General features: G+C 34.9%; 1 pseudogene; it reads left to right on the forward strand.

Moving 5' to 3' along the window:
- The first annotated feature begins 6024 nt into the window (after positions 1–6024).
- LOC143641082 (ephrin type-A receptor 6-like) overlaps positions 6025–25662 on the forward strand; it is a 147295-nt pseudogene continuing 127657 nt past the window's right edge.

A 25662-nucleotide genomic window follows, 5' to 3' on the forward strand; every position in this document is an offset into this window, starting at 1 on the left:
ACTGGACAGATCTTCCAAACAAAAGTTGAATAAGGAAACTATAGAGCTCAATAACACAATTAATAACCTAGACTTAATTGACATATATAGAATATACCACCCAACATCAAGCAGTTACACTTTTTTCTCAGCAGCACATGGATCCTTCTCAAAAATAGATCATATATTATGTCACAGGGCAACTATTAGACAATATAAAGGAGTAGAGATAATACCATGCATATTATCTGATCATAATGGAATGAAATTGAAAATCAACGATAAAAGAAGTAAGGAAAAATCATGCATCACTTGGAGAATGAACAATAGGTTACTGAATGATCAATGGGTTATAGAAGACATCAAGGAGGAAATTAAAAAATTCTTAGAGATAAATGAAAACACAGACACAACATATCGGAATCTATGGGACACATTGAAAGCAGTTCTAAGAGGAAAATTTATTGCTTGGAGTTCATTCCTTAAAAAAAGAAAAAACCAACAAATAAATGATCTAATACTTCAACTCAAAATCCTAGAAAAAGAAGAGCAAAACAACAGCAAAAGAAGTAGAAGACAAGAAATAATTAAAATCAGAGCTGAAATTAATGAAATCGAATCGAAAGAAACAATTGAAAAAATTGACAAAACTAAAAGTTGGTTCTTTGAAAAAATAAATAAAATCGACAGACCCTTAGCCACGCTAACAAAGAGAAGAAGAGAGAGAACTCAAATTACCAGCATACGGGATGAAAAAGGCAATATCACAACAGACACTTCAGAAATACAGTAGATTATCAGAAATTATTTTGAATCCTTATACTCCAATAAAATAGAAGATAGTGAAGGCATCGATAAATTTCTTAAGTCATATGATTTGCCCAGATTGAGTCAGGAGGATATTGACAACCTAAACAGACCAATATCAATTGAGGAAATAGAAGATACCATCAAAAGACTACCAACTAAGAAAAGCCCAGGACCGGATGGGTATACAGCAGAGTTTTTCAAAACCTTTAAAGAGGAATTAACACCAATACTTTTCAAGCTATTTCAGGAAATAGAAAAAGAGGGAGAACTTCCAAATTCATTCTATGAGGCCAACATCACCCTGATTCCTAAACCAGACAAAGACACTTCAAAGAAAGAAAACTACAGACCAATATCTCTAATGAACCTAGATGCAAAAATCCTCAATAAACTTCTGGCGAACCGGATACAAAAACATATCAAAAAAATTGTGCACCATGATCAGGTAGGATTTATCCCTGGGATGCAAGGTTGGTTCAATATACGGAAATCAATAAATGTTATTCACCACATCAACAGGCTTAAAAATAAGAACCATATGGTCATCTCGATAGATGCGGAAAAAGCATTCGACAAAGTACAGCATCCCTTTATGTTCAAAACTCTAGAAAAACTAGGGATAACAGGAACATACCTCAACATTGTAAAAGCAATCTATGCTAAGCCTCAGGCTAGCATTATTCTGAATGGAGAAAAACTGAAGGCATTCCCTCTAAAATCTGGAACAAGACAGGGATGCCCTCTCTCACCACTTCTGTTCAACATAGTTCTCGAATCACTGGCCAGAGCAATTAGACAGACGAAAGAAATTAAAGGCATAAAAATAGGAAAAGAAGAACTCAAATTATCACTATTTGCAGATGACATGATTCTATACCTAGCAGACCCAAAAGGGTCTACAAAGAAACTATTAGAGCTAATAAATGAATTCAGCAAAGTGGCAGGATATAAAATCAACACGCATAAATCAAAGGCATTCCTGTATATCAGCAACAAATCCTCTGAAATGGAAATGAGGACAACCACCCCATTCACAATATCCTCAAAGAAAATAAAATACTTGGGAATCAACCTAACAAAACAGGTGAAAGACTTATACAATGAAAACTACAGAACCCTAAAGAGAGAAATAGAAGAAGATCTTAGAAGATGGAAAAATATACCCTGTTCATGGATAGGTAGAAGTAACATCATCAAAATGGCGATATTACCAAAAGTTCTCTATAGGTTTAATGCAATGCCAATCAAAATCCCAACGGCATTTCTTGTAGAAATAGAGAAAGCAATCATGAAATTCATATGGAAAAATAAAAGACCCAGAATAGCAAAAACAATTCTAAGCAGGAAATGTGAATCAGGCGGTATAGCTATACCAGACTTCAAACTATACTACAGAGCAACAGTAACAAAAACAGCATGGTACTGGTACCAAAACAGGCAGGTGGACCAATGGTACAGAATAGAGGACACAGAAACCAATCCACAAAACTACAACTATCTTATATTTGATAAAGGGGCTAAAAGCATGAAATGGAAGAAGGATAGCATCTTCAACAAATGGTGTTGGGAAAACTGGAAATCCATATGCAACAAAATGAAACTGAATCCCTTTCTCTCGCCATGCACAAAAGTTAACTCAAAGTGGATCAAGGAACTTGATATCAAATCAGAGACATGGCGTCTGATAGAAGAAAAAGTTGGCTATGATCTACATACTGTGGGGTCAGGCTCCAAATTCCTCAATAGGACACCCATAGCACAACAGTTAATAACTAGAATCAACAAATGGGACTTACTCAAACTAAAAAGTTTTTTCTCAGCAAAAGAAACAATAAGAGAGGTAAATAGGGAGCCTACGTCCTGGGAACAAATCTTTACTCCTCACACTTCAGACAGAGCCCTAATATCCAGAAGATACAAAGAACTAAAAAAATTAGACAATGAGATAACGAATAACCCAATCAACAAATGGGCCAAGGACTTGAACAGAAATTTCTCAGAGGAGGACATACAATCAATCAACAAGTATATGAAAAAATGCTCACCATCTCTAGCAGTCAGAGAAATGCAAATCAAAACCACCCTAAGATACCATCTCACTCCAGTAAGATTGGCAGCCATTAGGAAGTCAAACAGCAACAAGTGCTGGCGAGGATGTGGGGAAAAGGGTACTCTTGTACATTGCTGGTGGGACTGCAAATTGGTGCGGCCAATTTGGAAAGCAGTATGGAGATTTCTTGGAAAGCTCGGAATGGAACCACCATTTGATCCAGCTATTCCACTACTCGGTCTATTCCTTAAAGACCTAAAAAGAGCACACTATAGGGACACTGCTACATCCATGTTCATAGCAGGACAATTCACAATAGCAAGACTGTGGAACCAACCTAGATGCCCTTCAATAGACGAATGGATAAAAAAAATGTGGCATTTATACACAATGGAGTATTACTCTGCATTAAGAAATGACAAAATCATAGAATTTGGAGGGAAATGGATGGCATTAGAGCAGATTATGCTAAGTGAAGCTAGCCAATCCCTTAAAAACAAATGCCAAATGTCTTCTTTGATATAAGGAGAGTAACTAAGAACAGAGTAGGGAAGAAGAGCATGAGAAGAAGATTAACATTAAACAGGGATTAGAGGTGGGAGGGAAAGGGAGAGAGAAGGGAAATGGCATGTAAATGGAAGGAGACCCTCAGGGGTATACAAAATTACATACAAGAGGAAGTGAGGGGAAAGGAGGGAAAATATAAGGGGGAGAAATGAATTACAGTAGAGGGGGTAGAGAGAGAAGAGGGGAGGGGAGGGGGGAGGGGGGATAGTAGAGGATAGGAAAGGCAGCAGAATACAACAGACTCCAGAATGGCAATATGTAAATCAATGGTTGTGCAACTGAAGTGATTCTGCAATCTGTATATGGGGTAAAAATGGGAGTTCATATCCCACTTGAATCAAAGTGTGAAATATGATATATCAAGAACTATGTAATGTTTTGAACAACCTACAATAAAAATTAATTAAAAAAAAAAAAAAAAAACTCCATCACGGAAGTGGACCCTCCTCCAGTACGATCTACTTCAGTGAATGGAATGGTCATCTCCCTATGGGAAAGTTACAGGGGTGGCCATCATCCTGGATTCCTCACTGCTGCCCTGGGTCAGACTAGCTCTTATTCAGAGGCATCCTATATTTATGTCACAATGATTTTTGTGACATTCAAATCTAGTGACCCAATTTCTTTCTCCACGATGCTACCATGACTGTTCATCACCTCGGGGTCCAGTTCAGGTTTCTTTGTAGGACGCATCAGACCCTCTGTGGTTGGCTAGGTTTTCCTCTCCTGTCATTGTTCTCGGACACCTCTGTGTGTGACAAATGCTCCATCCATATAAATGGGTCCCAGAACCCAGCGTTTTCTTTTATCTTCTGAGCCTTTTTAATATTTTGTTCTGCTCATTTTGCCTTAAATGCTCTTACCTCTTTTATTGCTATGGCAGACCTCTCAATCAAAAGTCACCTCAGGATCATTTTCTTGGAAAAGACTTTCCAGACGTGGTTGGCTAGAATTGGTTTTCCTGTAGCACTCCTGAAATACTTCTTTCAAAGCACTTGTCCCACTATTCTGTAGGTGCTTGTTAATTTTTCTTTTTCTCACTAGACTGTAAGTATGCACCTGTCAGCAGGGGTTCTTCTTCTACCTATTCATCCCTGGCTCCAGTCATCCTGCCTGGGGGCATTAGGAGCTAAATAATGATGTTGTTTTTTTCAAGTGAACGTATTCCATAAAAATGAATTTATTCAATTAAATAAGAGACATTCCTTGCAAAAAAATAAATAAATAAAAAATAAAAAATAAACTGACGATAATAATAATAACAAAATAGAGTATTACAAAAATTCCCACACCAGAGTTACGGTTTCCATGGCGCGTCCTTAACAAACGCGTTTAAGTTTAGCTTGAAAGCATTCCTCCTTTCTTCTTTGCCTGTTTAGCCACTTCCACCACCTAGCAGTCGAGGAATTTTTGTTGTCCACTGACTCCCTCTAGCGTCGAACTGGCAGTATCCGAGTCGCTGCTGCCAGGCTAGGGAGCGCCGGGCTTGGCCAAGCTCAGCAGCGCTCTAGCTCCAGCTCTGCCCTCCGCGCCACCTCGGCCTCCGGGCAAGAGCTTGGGGACCCAAGACGCCAAGATCTCTCCCCACAAATAGCAGCATAGCTCCGGCCCCCAGAGGTCCCACCAAGTAGCCTGCGCCTCGACTAGTAGCTACTCGAACCCTAGGAGAGAGTAGGGGCTCAGAGGGGAAAGCCATACGCCAGCCGCTCTTTGGGCACCTCGGCGGACGTGGCCTTTGAAAGGCTCAGAGCTCACAGTCCGACGCTGCCAAGTCGTGGGAGCTTAAGGACCCGGAATCCCAGTGCAAAGGCTGAGACGATGCTGGTGACCTCCAAGGCGAAGTCACCACCACACGGCGAAGCGCAGACCTCCCCAAGCCCTGGTGCCAAGCTCTCTCCCGTTTACAGCCAGATGTGACTCCCTCTGCTGCTTCCTCCCTCCTTTCGCTTTCCAAGGATTCCAAACCAAAAGCCTGCCACAATGCTTAGTCGATCGCCCTAGTGGACAAGTTTGGGCGGCTACTGGTGTTGCCAAGCACTGCCCCGACCGGTAGCACTAACCCACTACACGCACCCCCTCCAGCGGCGATAATGTGGAGAAGTAAGGGGAAGGCAATATCGCGAACCGAGTAGTCATAAAACGGTCTGCGCTGCTATAGTGGAAAGGGTGTGCGGCCTCTGAGATGCTCAGAAAACTGCTGCCACTACTCGGGTGTGGCGCAGATGCGGCCAAGGTAGAAGCGTCTGTGCTGCGAAACTCTGTTGAGGCCACTCAAGCAAGGGGCTGAGGGCTCAGTCCGCAGCTCGCCCGGACCACTCGCGGCTGCTTGGGGCCACCTCCCTCGCACCGGCCAGAGGAAAGTTCTCCCTGCCCCGGCACCTCTTCACAGCTGCGGAGCCTCCTTTACTTTGGTCTCTGCAAGTGCCCACATCAGTCCCCAGAGGCGCTCTGGCCACCCGAACTGCCCCTAGCACCTGGTGGTCCCTCCCTTCATCCCGACGGTGAGGCGCCCTCCCCCGCCCCTCGCTCCCCTCCAACCACAGCCCTAGCTCGCTCCTGTGCTCGCGCTCTCCCGGGCCCAAGTGAATAGTCCTCGCGCGAGCGGGACACGATGGTGGATGCAATTCCCCTCACCACTAGCCTCCAGGAGCTCCCCAGCACCGCAGGCAGTGTCCTCCTCCGAAGCAGCTGCACTCGCACCTGGGCAGCCTGGACCCTCTGCCCTGCTCCCGGGGTCTCTCGTGGCGGGCGCCCCGGGACACCCCCTGCGGGCCGGGTGGAGGTGGAGGAGGAGGAGGAGGAAGAAGACGTGGACCAGGACCCCCACCCTATCCTGAACACCTGGTTGAACTGCTACCACTTCTTTTTAAGGAAAAAAAGAGAGCCAGGGAGAACCATGGGGGGCTGCGAAGTCCAGGTATTTCTTTTGCAATTTGGTTTCTTCTTGCCACTGCTGACAGCTTGGCCGGGCGACTGCAGTCACGTCTCCAACAACCAAGGTAAGGGATGGGGTGGAGGAGCAAGAGGGGACGGGAGGAGGAAGGTGCTTTGAGGACTAAGGCAGGTGGCCTTCTACAGGTAACTTCGTCCTGGGGTCAGTTTCTCTGGGTTTGCCACACGAGGGGGGTCAAGGATTTTCCTTAACCGGAGCGTCCTTTCTATGCCGCCTAGGGCTGGTGGCCCCAAGAGCTGTGAGCCCTTCTGCTCCCAGATTTCTTTAAACAGATGCGTGAGCATCAGCAGCACGTGGGTCCCTTTGCTGGCGTCTGTGGGACTGCTCCTGGCTGCGCAATCTCCACAGGAGGTCAGGCTCCTTGGCACAGACTTAATGGGGACTTCTGACTCTTGGTTGTCGCTCAAAACAGGGTAATGTGTGGATTCTCCTACATGCCTACTTGAAAGGCTGCTTGCTTGCTCCCGCTGTACCTAGTGATTAATTATCAGCCTTTTACCCCCACCCCCACCCCCACCCCAGTCACTCAGTGTTGCCCTCACCTAGCCTTAGCCCCAGAACCCTGTTCAAATTTCTTCCCATCTGTGGTGGGGTTTCTATTTTTTTTTTTTTTTTTTTTTGTGAGCAGGGAGTAGATAAGCGTGAAGTGTGAATTTCCAAGTTTTGAATATCCTATTCATAACGTCAAGTTTCTGTCAGATATTTGGTAGGAATTTCTTTTGGTGGGTACAGTGACAAAGTAAAGGTGAATAGTATGTGCAACACGGTGTAAATCAATGAGCATTTTCTTTCCTTCTATTTAAACAATCTTTATAAAATACATTTCCTTGGATTTCTGAATATTTAAAAGTCAATAATAATATCATATGCATATTGTAAATTCCTTTAGACTAGGTATCCAACAACCATAAAAGTTTTCCATCATGTACCTGGCTGGATGCTCTCACTGGCACTGTGATGACCACCAATATGTCACCTCTCCTAAAGACTTCAACTGTAAAACAACTGTGGACAATTGTAACTGCAATTTAACAGATGAGACATATGTGTGTGTACGTGTGTATAAGGGTCTGGAAATAACTTGCAGATATAAAAATGGAGGTCAGATGAATCGAGAGTATGTACTTTTGTGTAAAGGGAAGAAGATTAAGACAGAAGGCAAGTAAAACAACGAAGCCTTACTTTTGTCATAACATATATGAACAATATACTTTATTTAGAAATAAAATAATCACTTGGAATCAATACTCATTTCTCATTTACATAGTTAGTGCTTTACCATGTTTTCCTAATTATTAGTATTTATCTGACAGAATATAATCACAAATTCATATGTGAACTTGGAAACCCTAATAACTTTCATGACGTTGAAGATATGTCACATAATAAGTGACATCATAGTGCCATACTCTCCTATGATGGAGTATAATTTCACACCACATCACTCATTTGTTTTCAAGGACTATTGGTATTAAATACCAAAGGAGCATTTATTTTACCTCTGTGAAATTAGAAGAATGTTAAAACTAACATATAATTATTTACTTGACCATTTTTATTAGGAGAGAGAACAATTTTTTGATTAATTTTTATTTTAATTAATTATACATGATAGTAGTATGTACTTATATACTTTGATATATCATATATAGATGGTATATAATTTCTCATTTTTCTGAGTATACATATTGTAGAATCATATTGGACATACAGTCACATATATGCATAAAGTAATAATGTCTGTTTCATTCTACTATCTTTCTTATCCCCACATCCCCTGCCTTCCCCTCTTTTCACTTCTTTTTACCTAACCTTAGGTAATGCTATTCTTTCTTTTTCTTTTTTTTTTTTTTGCCTTTATATATGTACTTTTTGTTGTTGTTGTTTGCATTGCAATGCATAATAATAACTGGAAAGTAAAACATTATAGTTTATGTTAGTATCTCTGGAGGCTAAAGAGATGTACGCTTTGAGAATTAAGTTTACCACAAGTTTTTAACATTATTCCTGTGTAAGAATTTTCCTAAATAGTTTTTTCATTTTTTTTTTTATTTAGTACCTATGATACATCAGCAACCACCCTAGTCCCTGGGTTTACTAACATAAATAAAACACGTGTTATGAATTTTCACACCCATTTTACAAAAATGTATCATGTTAAAGTATGACCTTTAAGATAGTTACATTAAATGTAAAAGCCTAGTAATGGTAACCTTTTGCAGTAGTTTTAATTTGCTTAGCTATTTTAATGACTTCTTCATACCATTTAACAATGTTTCACCTAAAATAAATACCAAACATGTAATTCATTTTTTAGCTGAACTTAATATTGGAAAATTGGTATTCCCCAGTGTTTTTTATCAGATAAATAGGATCATTAAAGAGTGTCTAAAAAGCTCTTAATTTGAATTTGTATTCATATATTAAAAGTATGGGTTATGCATAAGAATATACATGGGAAAAATAGTATCTACTGGTTAAGTTAGGGAAAATTTAGAATAATTCTTAAAAAAATTATATAGAGAAGTTATGATTCAGATTTTTTCATCATCACAAATGGTTGTTTATGCTCTGTAGAGCCTAAACTTATAGTGGTTAGAAATTTGCCTGATAATAATTTTAAATAATGTTTAGATATTGAAAGGACCACAAATAACACAAATGGTTCATAGATACCAACTTTGTAAATGTTAAACTTGTGAAATTTTTAGGCATATTTTCTTAATTTGTAGTGTCATTAGATAAATCAAAGCATCAGCCTTTGTACATCAAAACCTAGAACAATACATAATTATTGTAAATATGCAGTATGGAAAGACTAATATAAAATATGTTTATATCCTTATACACATAAAAATATCAATAATATAATTAATATTTGTTTATTTTGAGAAGATGCTGTTCATATCCCTAGTAATTTTCATTAACACTTTTGAAACTTGTTATTTTATGGAGGGTAAAATTCTACTTTTATATCTTTCCTTCTTGATAAAGGACTTTCACAAAGTAAAAATTTTAACTGTGTATTTTTTCTCTTCAAATTATAGAAAAATCCTACATGACAGGAAAGAATGAATTCATTCCCATTCCTGGTTTTCCATACATAGGCAGGGTCAAATAATGACAAGGCCTAACAAATGTAAACTACTACATTATTTACTTGATAAGTAAATAAATTAGTGACTTGACTCTAGGAAGGACTGATCTTTTCTTTTAACTAACTGTAAATTTTTCTACTATTAAGATAAAATAAAGCAGTTTGACTGTATTACCCAGACCTCCTTGATTCAATGAGAAAGTATATTACTTCATCTGAATAAATGAAAACATGCTTTCTATTCAAATCCCTCTTATTCCATTGATTTCTCCTATATTTAAAGCCACAACATTAATTCAGTGTTTTAAAATTTTATCTAAAAATCTGACTTTATCTTCTCTAGAAGATAACCTTTTGTTTCTATACTGGTGAATATCAAATAAAGTCTTGCTTCATGTATAAGTTAACCATCTATATCAATTACAATGGTTAGTAGCCACTAGGGGTCCATTTATTCAAAGATTATTTCACTTTGCAAAGAGTATTTTATTGCCTAAATGAGTTGATATGCCTCTCAGGGTGTGGCTAGTGTTTATACAAATAGTCAGTTACATACACAAATAATTCATTAAGTCAAAGTAGGATTGAGTACATGAATTCAGTACTTATTTTATTACGGCTATTGTTTGAATTCATTTCCCGACCAGATGATTCAGTGACAAACAAAATAACTACAATGGTAATGTGACCAATTAGTTTTATTGAATTTATTGACTTAGATGAATTGTGACTGCAAAAGCAACTAAATTATGTGTAAATAAAAGTTAACATATCTAAGCGAAAAAAATTTGCTTAACAAAGTTCATGGCTTAAAATTAGTTGACTAACTATAAACAGTGTTGAAAACTGTAAGATTGAATATTCTTATATTTTTATAAATGTAGAATTAAGGAAAAATTTTAAGAATATTTGAAATTTAAGTACTAAAAATATTTTTAAACTCTTGAATATTTAAAATTCTTTATTGATATATAAATATCAGTGCAACCAAGAATGTAATTTTATTATACATTTAAAGTTAAAATGTCATTGTATGGTCATTATGATTAGTATCCTAAAAGATTAAACATCATTTTTATGCAGATTCAGCAATGACCATCTAAATGTTGGTTGTTCTGGGTTTGAAATGAGATTATATCTAAAATAGTTTGCTTGCACAAAAAATTATACAGTGTTCATTAAAGATCTGTGTTTCAAACCAGAAATATCTTAAAAGAATATAATAGAAACTACACATACATCAAGCACTTTTAAATTTTTAAGGAAGAGAAAATGTTTTTAATTGTACAAGAGAAGTAAATGGTTAACTTTTTTTTTTTTTACTTTTGGGTTACTGTCATTACAAAATAAATATTAGAAAAATAATGGAGTAGAAAGTATTTTGTTTTCACTAATCACTGCTAGTATAAACTTTTTTAAATATAAAAGACATTACAGTTTTTTTAAAATATAAAAGATATTACAGTTTTTTATATACCAAGCTATTTCTCTGTCACACAATCTCAATATCACTTCCTTTTCTCCATCCTCCTCCTGCCTTATATACACATATGATTCTCCTAACACTGTTTCAGTTGTTACCATGAAAGATTAGATTCTGCTTCACACAATAGAGCTAGAAGTCTTTTTATTGTACCCTGACTCAACACTTCTTGGTAGTATAAACAAGGTGGAGATCAATATATATATATAATCAAAATAGGTTGACTTTATTCAATGTACATTGTCAACCATGTTATCAAACCATACTCCTATAGGTGTTAAATTGCTTATGCACCTTGTGTTCTTTTAAACTCATGATATTTATATACCTCATCACTTAAAAATTGAAAACATTAATTTTTATTTTATTGAATATTGTTCCCTAGAATCTAAAATTTAGATCATGGAGAAAAGGTATGGGACAGGCAGGTGTGTTTTATATCCTCATGAAGCTTGTTAAGTAAATAAAACAATAAAGATTGTAGAAATTCTATGCAGAATCAACAAAAGTGCTGAGATAGAAAATAACAGGAAAGACATACTGTGTAAAACAGGACAGTTAGGTCTGCATGTACGTGGGGGGTGACATTTAAGCCTCATTCTCAGGGAAGAGAAAGAATTAATTAAACAGAGCAGGAAAAAGTGCATTAAAAGTGGATGGCACTGCCACAGCAATGGCCTTGAAGTGAAAGAAGCTTAATGTATTTGAAAAATCAAGTCCAGTGTAACTGGAATTTACTGGGCAAGCAAGAAGTGATATTTGAAAGATGGTCAATAACCCAGATTCCATAGAGTAGAAAAGGAGCACTGGTTAAGGAGTAAACCTTTTTACATTATACCAAGTGAAAGGTGAAGTGATTGGGAGATTTTTAACCAAATGAGTAAAATGAGCCATTTTACTAATATTAAGAGTATTGTAGCAAGTAAGCAAAGACATGACTGAAAGCTGGCAAGAGCAGAATTAGGAGCCCATCAGAGTTGTTCAAAGAGTTGTTGATGGTGGCCTGTCCTAGTGCTGTGGTAGTAAAGCTGAACAGCAGGTAGCTAAGCCTGAGATATATCTTGGAGCTAGCATGTCTGAGATGATCTTGTCCCTAGAGAGAAATAAATCCGGATATTCAGCATTCTTACCAATTTCTTTTCAAGGAGCTCAAATAAATGCTCCATTGCCTGCCTTTAAAATGAAGTTTACTATATAATTATTGATATTTGACCAGATAAGAGGAATGGGGTAGAACAAAACTACATAGCAAGGATGTAATGTCCATTTCCTACTTTATTCAGCCCAAGCTGATTGTCATTTAAAACATAGCCTTAATAGCACAAATTTGCTATGTCCAACCATTATGCATAATGTACATTCATCTTGGATCAACAAGTACAATTTGTTGATGCTTTTCGGACTTCGCAGCTTTCCATATACAGTTATTTTTGTCAGAGTGGATGTTGGTATAATTAGGGACATTTTCACAAGGCAATGTAATGATCCATCTAGTTTTTTTCTAATAAGAATGATAGTTGAGGGTTTATAAATGTACCAGTTTTATTCATCTCTGTTTTGATCAAATTGCTGTTATTGTAAACAAAAATTCAAATATCAGATATAAAACATTTGTGTTTTCAGATAGTTTCCATTTATCTTCTCTCTGCATTTTTTTTTAAATGAAAAGAAACAAATAGATGTTCAGAAAGCTTGTGAAACCTAAAGAATGAAATTGAAGAATACACAATATTTCTGGTTGTAGGAATGAGGGGGAAAGCTTTTAGACTTCAAACTAAACAATAGAAATTTCATGCAATTAAAATTTTTCCTGAGAAGTTATTCACTCATTACTTTAAGTTGACTTTTATAATATCGTATGAATATAACTATTAAATATATAGAAGCATAAAATTCCTCACTGAATACTCATATATAGTTAGTATATATTACAAAATTCATTATTTGGAGATACTTCATTTAAACATTTCTTAATATTTTAAAAGATTTATTAAAATTTAGTAAACTTCACATTTTATTTTAATGTTTCAGATGATCTGGAAAAATTTAATAATCTCTTTCAATCATATGGCTATTTATGGAATATACGATTTCAGTTTTCACTTACAAATATGTTAAAAGTAAGTGAAAATATTCATTTTTAAAAACATTGATTGAAGTTCTGCTATATGGTGGCTAGTGTACTTGGTAGAGGCTCAAGGAGAGCTTTCCCTCTTAGAACATAAGATCCAGTGAAGCATTTCCAGTATGTTTTTTTTTTTTTTTGTCCCCCTGAAAATCAAATTTTTAATTAGGTAGAAAATCTTAAAAACATATTTGCTATGTGATAATACAGACTGATATGGACTAATAACCGAGCCTCATGGTGTAGAATGTTTGTGTACCATTTATTTGAAAGAATCTATAATTTTATTGCATTTTTCTCAAAGTTAAAAAAAATAAATATTAATGTTGGGATTGTGGCTCAGGGGCAGAGCACTTTCCTTGCACATTTGAGGCACTGAGTTTATCCTCAGCACCACATAAAAATAAATAAGCAAAATAAATATATTGTGTCCATAGTAACTATAAAATTTAAAAAGAAAGAAAATAAATATTAGGCAACATGCTAGCTACTGAAGGCTACAATGATGATTATCTCACAGTCTTCACTAGTGTCTTAGTCTGTTCTGTTATTGTTATGAATTTTTAATCAATACTTATTTTTTTGTAAGGTGAAGAGTTTTACAGTAAATGAGATTGGAAGAAAAGGGAGCAAAAATATGCGGTATTTGCTTTATTTTAAAATTGCTTTATAAGAATCTTTTTAACTGTATGTATGGATAGGTAGATTTTTATTTAATTATATGACTAGAAAATATACAAGTATGCATTTTACAAATATATGTTCCAAAAATAAATATTTCATGCAGTAATGACTTTTCATAGGCTGACAAGTAAAATGAAATTTTGTTGAAGGCAAATTAGACTTGCCTATTCTGGTGTGTTTATTTAAAGGGGGTTAATTATTAAAAACTTGAATTCATGTTGAAGATAAAAGTTTCCAATTTCAGATACCAGTGAGCATATGTTGTAACTGAACTTTGGAGCAAGAATTGGGATGAAAGTATGTGTTGTCAACCCATATTCTCAAAGATATATTCATCTGCATTCCCAGGTACTGCAGAGGCCTCTGGCTATTGGCCTGTTTGGTGAACTGTACTTAATGGATATAATTGAAAATCTTTATTCTTATTCCTATTTTATTTTAAAAATTTCATGTGTGGAAGTTATATTTTTTGATCATAGGAGAGATGAGATAATATGGCCTTAGAAAATGGATATTAGGAGTTAGAATTTTATTTTACTCTTGCAGTTTTGGTAATTTTGTGGATATCTGGATCTGAAAAAAGTAAGCATTTAATGTAAATACTTATAACTTATTTATTATGTTAATTTACTTATGATATAGCAGTGGGGTAATTATGTGTTCGTTAGGTGACTATACTATACAGTGATAATTGTGTTTTGTGGTACATGAATACTGCAAAGCGACACAAATTCTTAGTAAGTAGGGCATAGCATCTGGAATAAGGAAAATCATTTGCTTTTAATATTAAAAATACCCATGATTTTTTAAAAAATAGCATATAAAAATTTACCTACTTAGTTTATTATACTTTAAGCAAGATCATAAAGAGAAATATTTTGAACTAGGAAATAAAAAGGTACTGTGTTAATATGCATTCCAAGTAAGAATGATCTTAGAATAACTAAAATGATTGTGTCTACATTTGAGTTGAACTATGTCTTAATGGCACTTTAATTTTTACTTTTAAAGTGAGTCTTTTTAAAATAGTGATATGATAATTTAATATTGGTAAAGGTAATTGAAATTAAATGTTTGGCAAATTTAACTATAGAGTTCAATAAATACATTATTTTAAGAATTAATATCTCACATAATTGAAGTAGATTTTTAAATATAATGCAGTGGCTAAGTAGCAATAAACATACCAAAAATAAAAGAAAAATAAAGATAGGAAAAAAGCTAAATCAGGACACTATTTTTAAAATGAGCCTGTTGGTTAAGAATTTTCCCTGGAGATGCATACTGAATAAAATAGTCTGCTCTAGGTCCTTTGATCTCTGCAAGTATAGAAGTGTATGTTGATAACAAACTTTATTAAAACACCTTTTTATCCAATATTAATTTTTTTTTGCTTTCACTGTCTCTTTCTTGGGTTAAAGTATACTTAAATAATATTTGTCTTGGGGCTGAGGCTGTGGCTCAGTGGTAGAGCGCTTGCCTGGCATGTGTGAGGCACTGGGTTCAATTCTCAACACTGCATATAAATAAATAAAATAAAAGTCTATCAATAGCTAAAAAATATTTTAAAAAATATTGTGAATGCATGTGAAAACATTCAGTAGTTTCTATAAAGTGTGATGACAAATAACTGAGCCAACTGTTATAGTCCATTGCACAGTATCATAAGAGAATTGTTTTAATTTCTTAAATAAAATGAAAATCTTTGTATTAATCCACTTATTAGTCATTGGTATAATGCCTTAACAAAAACAAAGATTTAAGATTCTAGAATACTTTATTGAGAGAAATTCACTCTTATGTTGACCCTTTTATATGCTTACTTTAATGAAGGAACAGTTGGTTAGAGCTTCTCATTTTTATCTAAAACCCAGAAAACCTTGGGGATTATATATGATGGTGTAGCATATTGCTTAACATGACTTGGCTTCAAAACAAGTAAAATCTAACATACTCAATTTTATGACTATTTTTATAATACTATATGAAACAGGTACATGTAGTATAATACTTTATGGTCTTTTAGTTTTGTACTATAATGACTTTAATTTAAAAATTAGAGAAAATGTGGTTCACACAGTTTATTAAAATAACACTTTGTTAGTATTTTTTAGTAAAAATTACACATATAATAACCTTTATAATCTTTATGAGTTTATTACAAGGAATCTACTTATGGATGCATTGCCTTTTGGATTTTTCAAGAATCCCATTAACTGGAATTATGGAATTAAATTTTAAGGATTTATTTTAAAATATTAGAATTCCAAAGTTTTAGTAGCATTATTAAGACTAAATTCTTTTTTATGAAATGCTACAAAGTCTTAAATCAAATAAAATTTTTAACATACTTCAGTTATAAGGTTCTCAAATAATTCTTCATTGCAGTATATAAACAACCTTTGAGTTTTTTATTTGTTCATTTTACCTTTTGTTGCTCGGCTATAAATACTTCAGCTTAATCTCTATAATTTCTATACTTTGTTAGAATTTCCAGACTGATTCAACAATAATTATATATTCATTCAATTTTTAAAATAAAACGTGTTGGCACTACATTTCTCCACTGTGCTGGACACAAGGAGACTACAGCCCCTAAGTTCTCAGCTTTAAAGGTTGAGCTAATGCAGCTATTTATATTTCAGTGAATAGTTACAACTTTAGTTTATATATTAACATGTATGTATTTTTCTGCTCTGTGGGTTTGAACTGATATTTAAACAGATGAAAAGTACTATTCTCAATGAGCTAGGAATTAGTACATGGAGACATTGAGAATAAATATCCACTTAATGTATTGGTAATGTCCATAAATTGGACATGGCTTTGTGTAATTACTGAAAATAAGACCTGCCCCCACTGCAAGGATAGTGTTATAAAATTTAAGAGAAATGCCTGAACTCAAAATACTAACAAAATAGCAAAGATATAAAGAAGTAAAGTAATATAAATTTCAGAAACAAGTAAGAATCTTACATTAAACATAGGAAATGAGAATGAGTCTTACATTTATGAGGATTTATTGTTGTGGATATCTGAAAATAATAAGAGAATTAAGATGACTAACTCCTCTGGAGACCTCAGTTTTAAATAACCTTGAAATAATTTTTCTGTATTTAAAGCTTAATACTTATTCTGCATTTAAAGATGAAAGATAAATATACAAAAAATTAATGTCTTTGAACATGGAACATTTAATTGTGAGGTATTTTTTGTTGATTATTGCTTTATCTTACTCTTTAAAAATATATTTGATGGGGCCACCTTTAAAAGTAGAAAATCACAAAATTAAATTTTTTTTTTTTTTTAAAGAGAGAGTGGGAGAGAGAGAGAGAGACAGAGAATTTTTTAATATTTATTTTTTAGTTCTCAGCGGACACAACATCTTCGTTTGTATGTGGTGCTGAGGATCGAACCCGGGCCGCACGCACACCAGGCGAGCGCGCTACCACTTGAGCCACATCCCCAGCCCACAAAATTAAATTTTAATATATTGTATGTGGTCCAGTCTATTGATTATTTTATATTTAGATGAACAATATCTATGAGCTTTATATTAAATAAGATTTGAAATGTTCCTGCAAATTGTTACTTGCTATCCCCTATCATATTATATTTTTATTTTATCCTAATTTTATATTTCTTAACTGTATGAAATTTTGTTTTTACCAGTGTTTCAGAACTTTTAAATTACTGGCTTTATTTAATATTTGTCTTTATAAATTATTTAAATTACTCTTTGATAGGTTGGCTATGTTATATTTCAGAAATGTGCCTTTAATATCACATGGAAGTAGAAATTGCTGCCAAAACTTGGTATTTTTAAACAGAAAAACTAATAGCAGATTACCCATGATTAGCTGTTGACATTTAGATTTGTACATTTAGAATGTCAAAAAGTACTGAGAACTATCAATCTTGTTTCAAAATTATTATATTATTCCTCTTTTCAAATCCAACCTTTTATGGCCTTTCCCATTTCTCCTAAAAACAAGGATAAGTTTTTCTGAAACAACTGAAATAATCATACATTTTTTGATAAACCTGATATAACTTAAATAGTTACCTGAAAAAAATTATGGATCTGCTGATACAACTAATGGATTACTGATCACTCTGCCTGAATGTGTTTGCAGGCAGGCTGATTGGGCTTATTCTGGTCCACCTGGGTATAAATATTAGGTTCATTCTTATTACAACACCTTAGTATAGGCATTATTTCTAAATTATGGAACTAAATAGTTGTATTATAAAATTGGATTGATATTTCTTTCCTTTAATCATTACCTAATTCCTGGAATATGGATATTTATTGCTCTGTCATAAAATTATTATTTCGTTTCTCCAGTGTAGCATAAATCACAAATGTTTAAAGTATTTTATCATAGTACATTATTTACTTAGCCTGTAAGAATCTGACTTATAACTAGATTTTACTGAATTGAAGATATTTTCAGAGTTTTTTAATTTTAAAATTTTTTTGTAGTTGAAGATGGACAGCATGCCTTTATTTATTTTTATGTGGTGCTAAGGACTGAACCCAGTGCCTCACATATGATAGTCAAGAACTCTGATACTGAGCTACAGCCCCAGCCCCTATTTTCAGAGTTTTGATATTTTAAATCCTTATTATTTTTATATATGCCCTATCCCATTCCCCAAAAGAACTGCCAGCTTAGTTAGAAGGTCTCTTGACGTGATACTGGAATCCAGGGGACCTAAATGGTACCTGTAAAACTAAGGGAAACAAACCCCCACTTTCCCCTTAAAACATTTTTCAGTCTTGTATTTATTGTCCTAGTCTGAGATTACCCTATTTTTACAGTTGCTCTCAGCTTCTGATCGAAAATATGAACGTGTTCGAGTCCAGTGCAAACGTAGAAAATATTTGATATGATTTGCTCTTTTTATATTTGTTAGTTCATAAATTTTAATGATTATTTTTCTTTTATTATGTTAAATTATTTATATACTAGTTACAAATTTCACATTCATTCCAAACAGTCTTTCATTTATTTTATTATTGCTTGGATCTCAAGTTTCTTTACTCAGCGTTTTTTTCTCATGTGATACTTGCCCCCGAAGTCTCATGCACACATTGATCAATAGGTAACTGGCAGGCAAAACTCCCATTTACAATCACTGTAAAAGTAGTTTGTGTACTAATAATAAGCTCCTTGGAAAGAGGGCAGTTGCAGAATTACAACTAATGTAACTTGTACTTTTATTATTTATTTATTTATTTTGGTACAGGTGATTGAATCTAGGGTGGTCTCACCTCTGAGCTACAACACTATTTATTTATTTTTTTTTATTTTGAAACACAGTCACATTAAGTTTTTGAGGGCCTTGCTAAATTCCTGAAGCTGGCGTCAAACTTGTGAATCCTCTTGCCTCAGCTTCCCAGGTTGCTGGAATTATAAGTGTGTGTCATTACACTGGCTTGGAAGTTATTCTTAAGTGGGGTTTCTTACCTTCCAATTTAAGTCTAAAGCAACACAAATCCACTTACCTAATATTCAGATGAACAACAATGGCTGACTCCTCCTTTGTGGAGAGTGGTGATTTGAATCATGGTCTTTCTGACTCTCATGGCTGTGTTTGCGCAGGGAATTACCTGTGCAAAAAAATGCAGATCAAGATGGCCCTCTTGCTATGGTGATGCTGACCTGAGGAAATTCTGTGCAAAGGGTCAGAGTTATTAGTTGGTTCCTTGAGTTCAGGCACCAACTCCCAGGGATAGAGGATTCTGAGCATAAAAAGATGACCCAATGTCTTACCAATCCTGCATCCTTCAGATTGTCCGCTTTGCTAAAACTTTCCCACAAATAACCTTTTGATAATAAAATCTATACAATAAACATTCTGAGGTACCTTGTGGTCAGTCAAACTCCATCAGTTTGGCTACCCACCTGGCCAAACTCTATGTATGTATGTTTGTCTTTTCTTCACCCTCATCGCCCTTCATCCAGTATCTCCTTAATTAACTGCCATGGCTGAGAAATGAACAGGCCAGTGGCACTGACTACTCATAGGTGAGAGAGAGCAGAGGGAATGGCAGGCCAAGGAGTATTTGCCACACCAAATGAGGCTAGCACAGAACCAGGTGCATGTGCCTTTACTACAGGAGAGTACTGATTTTCAACACCTGCAGTCCTGCCTTTTATACTCTTCTAATGTTCTCCATCCTTGAGTGGAAAAATCTAGAACATAGTTGAAACAGGTTTGAGAATTTGGGAAAAAAATTCAGAACGAAGAGGTATCTTCCCATCTCAAGTACACACAGAAGTAATGTCTTCTCCCTGTCATCTTGTCCTTTGCAACATTCTGATTTAAAGACTGAAATCCTTTTTAACTGTTAAACAGTACCATACATAGGAAAAGGGAACATATTTGAAGGAAATTTTGTGTTTGGAGTTATGGAATGTTTTAAAAAATGTAAACAATGTTTTAAAATAGATTACATATTGTTAGACTCCACTAGTACTGTATGTCTGCATATATGGACACGGACATACACACACACACAATCCCAAACACTGTGTAAAGTTAAATTCTTTTCTCACTGGAATGGAGTGCTTCTTATAATCCTAAGTATCTCATTTTATTGCTACCATGAAAAGAACTATAAAGAATGTGCACAATTTTGCTTTTAAAAATGTAATTGGGGTCATATTACATTAAAGTTTGGCAAATATAACTTGCTTGATGCTATAAATATTAGGGAATAATCAGTTCTAATTTAAGTACAAAATAAATGGATGTCATGGTCTGTGGGTTTATGAAAGGTGTATCTCTGAAAAACATGAACATGTTTTATAGTCATTAGCCTCTCCCAATAAATGGACATTTTAAAATGTACCTCCTGATAATGGAGGATTTGACATACTAGGAAAAATAAAAGACAAAATCTTTTGAATTGTGCATTTAAATTTAATTCTAGAACTTTTTTTTTAATTCACCCAAGTTAACTAAGTACAATAAGTGACTGTACTTACTTTTCTAATGGAATTTATATGGATGTTAAGTTACTTGGTAAAGCTAATTGGACAAATTAGTGATCACAAAATAAAAAAGAAAGGTATTTTTAAGAAAGTTAGATCTGTGCACTTTCTAAATAGAGCAAAGAATTTCAAACAACTTCTAGGATTTTAAAATGCAATAATACTAAATTTAAGTACTATTAGTCTTATTATGTATTTAAAATGTTTAAAAACATAGAACTTACATTCCACTTAAATAATGGTAATCTGTTTAAAAGAAATAAAAACATTTCAAAAATATTTATTAAGAATTTCATTTCTTGGATTATGTATTCATTGGACATTTTTTTAAATCAGAAATTAATAGTTATGGCTTTAAGTAATATTTACCCTTTAAATCTCATTTTTATATTTATATATACTTTTTGTGGTGATAAGGCCATTTATTACGTGTCTTTTCTTCTCTGCTTATTGTCTGCTTGTTAAAATTTGTCCCATAATATTAAATCTAGTAGGCATTTTATATGTTGTCTTGATTAATGAACAATAATAAAAATTACATACTTAATGAGAAGCCACACAATTTGAATTAGTCCCTGGCCCCACTCTATATGACCATTTTGATTTTTCTTTTGATTTTCTTTTGATTTTTGTTTCCTTTTGATTTTCCCCCAATTTGAATATAACTTAACAACCAACAAGTCTTATGTTATGGTTTCCATGTGAGGTGTTCCCCAAAAGCTCATGTGTGAGAAAATGCAAGAAGGTTTATAGGGAAAATTGTTAGCTTGTGAGCACCTTAAACTAATTAGTGAATTGATCCCAGATGGGATTAACTGAGTGTTAACTGGAGACAGGTGGGTTGTGGCTGGAGCAGGTAGGGCATTTCGGGGTGTGGCTCTGGGGTATATATTTGTATCTGGTGCCTGGCATCTTTCTCTGTGCTTCCTGCTCCTCTTGCTTCTCTCTGCCACCCTCTTACTGCATGATGTTCTGCCGCACCTTGAGCCCTGAGGAATGGAGCCAGCCTTCTCTAGATGGAGACTTCTGAAACTGTGAGCCCCTGGATAAACTTTTTCTCCTCTAAAATTGTTCTAGTTGGGTTCTTTCAGTCACAACAGCAAAAAAAGCTGACTAAAACAACTTAGTTTCTATAAAGATTGCTATAAAACTGGCTTCAGTTAGATAGTCTTGAGGCCCATTCCAAAGAATTGGATATAAATGTGTCTGAGATAGTATTTAGGATTCTTCATTTTTAACAGGCATCCTACATGATTTAGATGCAGATGATTTGAGAAAGTCGGGCTTTAATATCCCATTTCTGACCATTCAGTGTTTTTATTTTTATGTGGTTTTGTTGTTGTTGTTGTTGTTGTTGTTTTTAACAAGCAATGTGCCATGAAGCTAGCTAACATAAGAAAACAATTACTTATATGATACTGGATAATCCTCAGAACTGAAGTGAATCCTAGAGAACCAGCTCTGGAAAGGGTAGTCAACACCTTGGATTGAGGAATCAGGAATTAGTCACCCATATCATTGGCTGAATTATATTCAGCCAATTTCTTCTTGTTCTTGTATTTCTCATCTCAAAATCTTAGTCCTAAAAGAGAAAACCTAATTTTCCTTGATAGGGTCATGCCCCGAGCATCATGGAAAGAGTAGGAATCCTTGACTAACAATCTTATCATGATTGGTCACTATGTTGAATGAGAAATTCCTTAAAAAATGCTGTCACCAGTAGAATATGACAAATGGAATGAATAATGGATGGTCAAAACCCAGCATCTATCTTATCAATTATCATGTAATATGATCATTAAAATAATTTCTTTTGGAATTTTAAAACTTCTCTTAAAAATTCAAGAAGTAGACCATATGACTTTGTCTACCTAAGAACCTATAGAATTTCTTGGTTCAGCCATGAGAGTTAGGCATAATTTTGCTTTTATACTCAATAGAATATTAGCAATATAGGTTGTATATAATAATAGAATCATGAAGCCAATTTCCCAAAATGAAAAATGAATTTGCATTTCCCCAATGTGAGGAACTTTTATCAAGTTAAAACTCTTCCTTTGTAGTATAGAAGATAGAGGGCCACATAGGTGATCTGGACTTCTAATCATTTATACGAAATATTACTTTTAGCAAAAGACTTAAGCGAGTCAAAAATTTCAGTACATTCAAAATATGGTTCAATAATCTGGTTACTGGTATTTGCCTGGTTAATAAGAGGAAATTTGTGCCACAGAATATTCTGCCCAGTATTGATTCAGGTTCCATACACAATTATTATGCTTTTAAAAATAAATTGATTCCTAACTATATAGCAGAATCAATATGCTTCTAAATCTTATTTTTTAAAATCTCCAGTAACTGACATTTTAAGAAACTTGGTTTTTAATATCGCCAATGTTTTATCTAAAAAAAAATGTAAAGAGAAGATTACTTCTCTATGGGACACTTTCCCAGAAATAGCTGCCTACATTAAGAAGTGTAAACAGTATGTTTCTGAGTGCTTACTCACTGCTGGGCACCATTCTAAGTACTTCAGTCTAAGTCCTTATGTAACCCTTACAACAACATTTAAAGTAGGTTTTTTTATTATCATATGCATGTTATAGGTGAGGATATCAGGATGCAAAATAAATAATCTGAAATAAGGTTACCGTTTACTAATCATAGTCTTATGGGTTGAATGTGTACCTCCAAAATCAGTATGTTGGAAGTCATAACTCTTAAGAGTTCAAAATATGATCCTATTTAGAATAGGAGTATTGCAGTGCAATTAGGAAAAAAAGACATACTGAAGTATAGTAGACACCTAATAAAAAAAGAGAAATTTGGATAAGATATGCACTCCAAGAGGATGTCATGTAAAGATGAAGGTATGTATTGGGATTAAGCAGCTCCAAGCCAAGGACACCACAGATGGCCAGTTACCTACCTGAAGAAGGAAAGAGACACAAAGCAGGTTCAGAGTCTTCAGAACGAACCAAATCCATCAACACCTGATCTCAACCTTCAAGCCTATAGTACTTTGAAATGATAGATTTTTGTCATTCTAGACCACTCAGTTTGTGGTATGTCTCAAGGCAACCATAGGAATATAAAACACAGAGGAAGGATTGGATAAGATATTATGACTCCAAAGCTTGCATTCTTATTGAATAACTTTTCTGTCTAAATGTAAGAGAATTGGGTAAACACATGATCTCCTAGGATGAATAAGAGATTTAGTTTAAGAAAGAGGATGTGAGAGGAAAGTGGGGTAGGAAGAGAGAGATAATGGGAGGGGAGGGGAGGGGAGAGGGGATTGGAAAGGCAGCAGAATACAATAGACACTAGTATGGCAGTATGTATAAACGTGGCTGTATAACCAATGTGATCCTGCAATCTGTACACATGGGTAAAATAAGAATTCATACCCCATTTGAATCATATGTCTCAGTAACTTGGTAACACCCTCAGCAAAAGTGCTGGTGATGTAGCCCAGTGGTAAAGTGACCTTAAGTTCTATCCCGGATAACCCTCTAAACCCCTAAAATGATCAGATTTTTAAGAAATAAAGTATAAAGTGAAATGAGTATCTTAGAATGCTTTCTCTGAAAGATAGAATTGTGCTTTAGAGAATAGATTCAGAGGTTAAAATATATCAGTTAAAAAATAATTGTGATAGATGAAGAATGAGGAAACAAAGATTTCTGAAATACCAGTAGTACACTCCTCTAGTCATGATTCCTGGCTGCTCGAGAGGCTGAGGTGGGGGGAGGATTGCTTGAACCCCAGCAGAGTAGGAACTCACCACCTCCTGTCAAAAAAAAAAAAAGAAAAAGAAAGAAAGATTTCTAATAAATCTTGTCAGCATAATTAAAAATTAGTCGTTCAGCTCTTGGCTCTAATTGTTGGGTGGCTTGTTGGAAGCACTTCCTATGCATTTGTTAGCAAAGCAGAAAATATATTGACAGATTTTAGAGGGGAGGATGTGAATAAAATATTCCAGGTTCTTTTTCCAAGTGATTATTCTGGCCCCAGAATGAACAGTGATTGCAGGTGGTGACAGGAAATGATAATGGAAGACCATTTAGGACACTGTTGCCATTTTTCATGGAAGAAATTGCAGTGAATATAAAAGTGACAAGTGAGTATTGAAAGAATGAACTCAAGACGTTTTTTCACCAACTCTTAAAAAGTGTTCAATTCAGAGTAATAATTGGGAAGTAGCTCAGAGCTCATGGGCTAGGGTTAATCTCATGTCTGGGTCTAACCACCTAGCTAAAACTAAAGTTGTACTATCTGTGTATTTTGTGAGGAGCAAGAATAATTTCCTTTATTTGCCTTTCCAGAAAATCGGATTATTTGCCTTTGTGAGAGTAATACACACTCATCTGTTGGAGGTGAATGGGGATATCTTTTCTATCTCCGATTTGTTTGTTTAGAATTCTTTGCCCTTAACTCTTAATTTCTGTGAGGTCAGAGGAGCATCCACAGAGTTGCTATTGTTTTCATCTTTATTAGCTCAGCAAGTGTATCAGTGATCCAGACCACTCACTCTCATAGGGTGTTTAAAGCACCTTTGCTACTGTGAACCTTGGACCCATCTTGGTAAGCAAGAGGGACAGCAACAAAGTTTTCAAGATCTGAGTGAAAATGAGAATAGAACAGAGTAGGAGCATGAATTGTTGGCTACCTGTATGTAGGAAGGCAGTGTGAATTCTCTAACTCACATGTGGCTTATGGGTGAAGGTAAAATACTAAAGGAGGCAGGAAAAGTACAAATTTAAAGCAAAGATAAAGCTGAACTTTGGTTAGGGGGAAAGAGTTATAAGGTAGAACAGAAATTTGAATGTGATAAAGTGGAGTCATTAGAGTGAATATTTAGGGGAGATAGATGGAGAAGAACTTCTCTTGGCCTCACTTCGGCAATG

This window comes from Callospermophilus lateralis, unplaced genomic scaffold (assembly GCF_048772815.1).
Source record: "Callospermophilus lateralis isolate mCalLat2 unplaced genomic scaffold, mCalLat2.hap1 Scaffold_84, whole genome shotgun sequence".
Lineage (NCBI taxonomy): Eukaryota > Metazoa > Chordata > Mammalia > Rodentia > Sciuridae > Callospermophilus > Callospermophilus lateralis.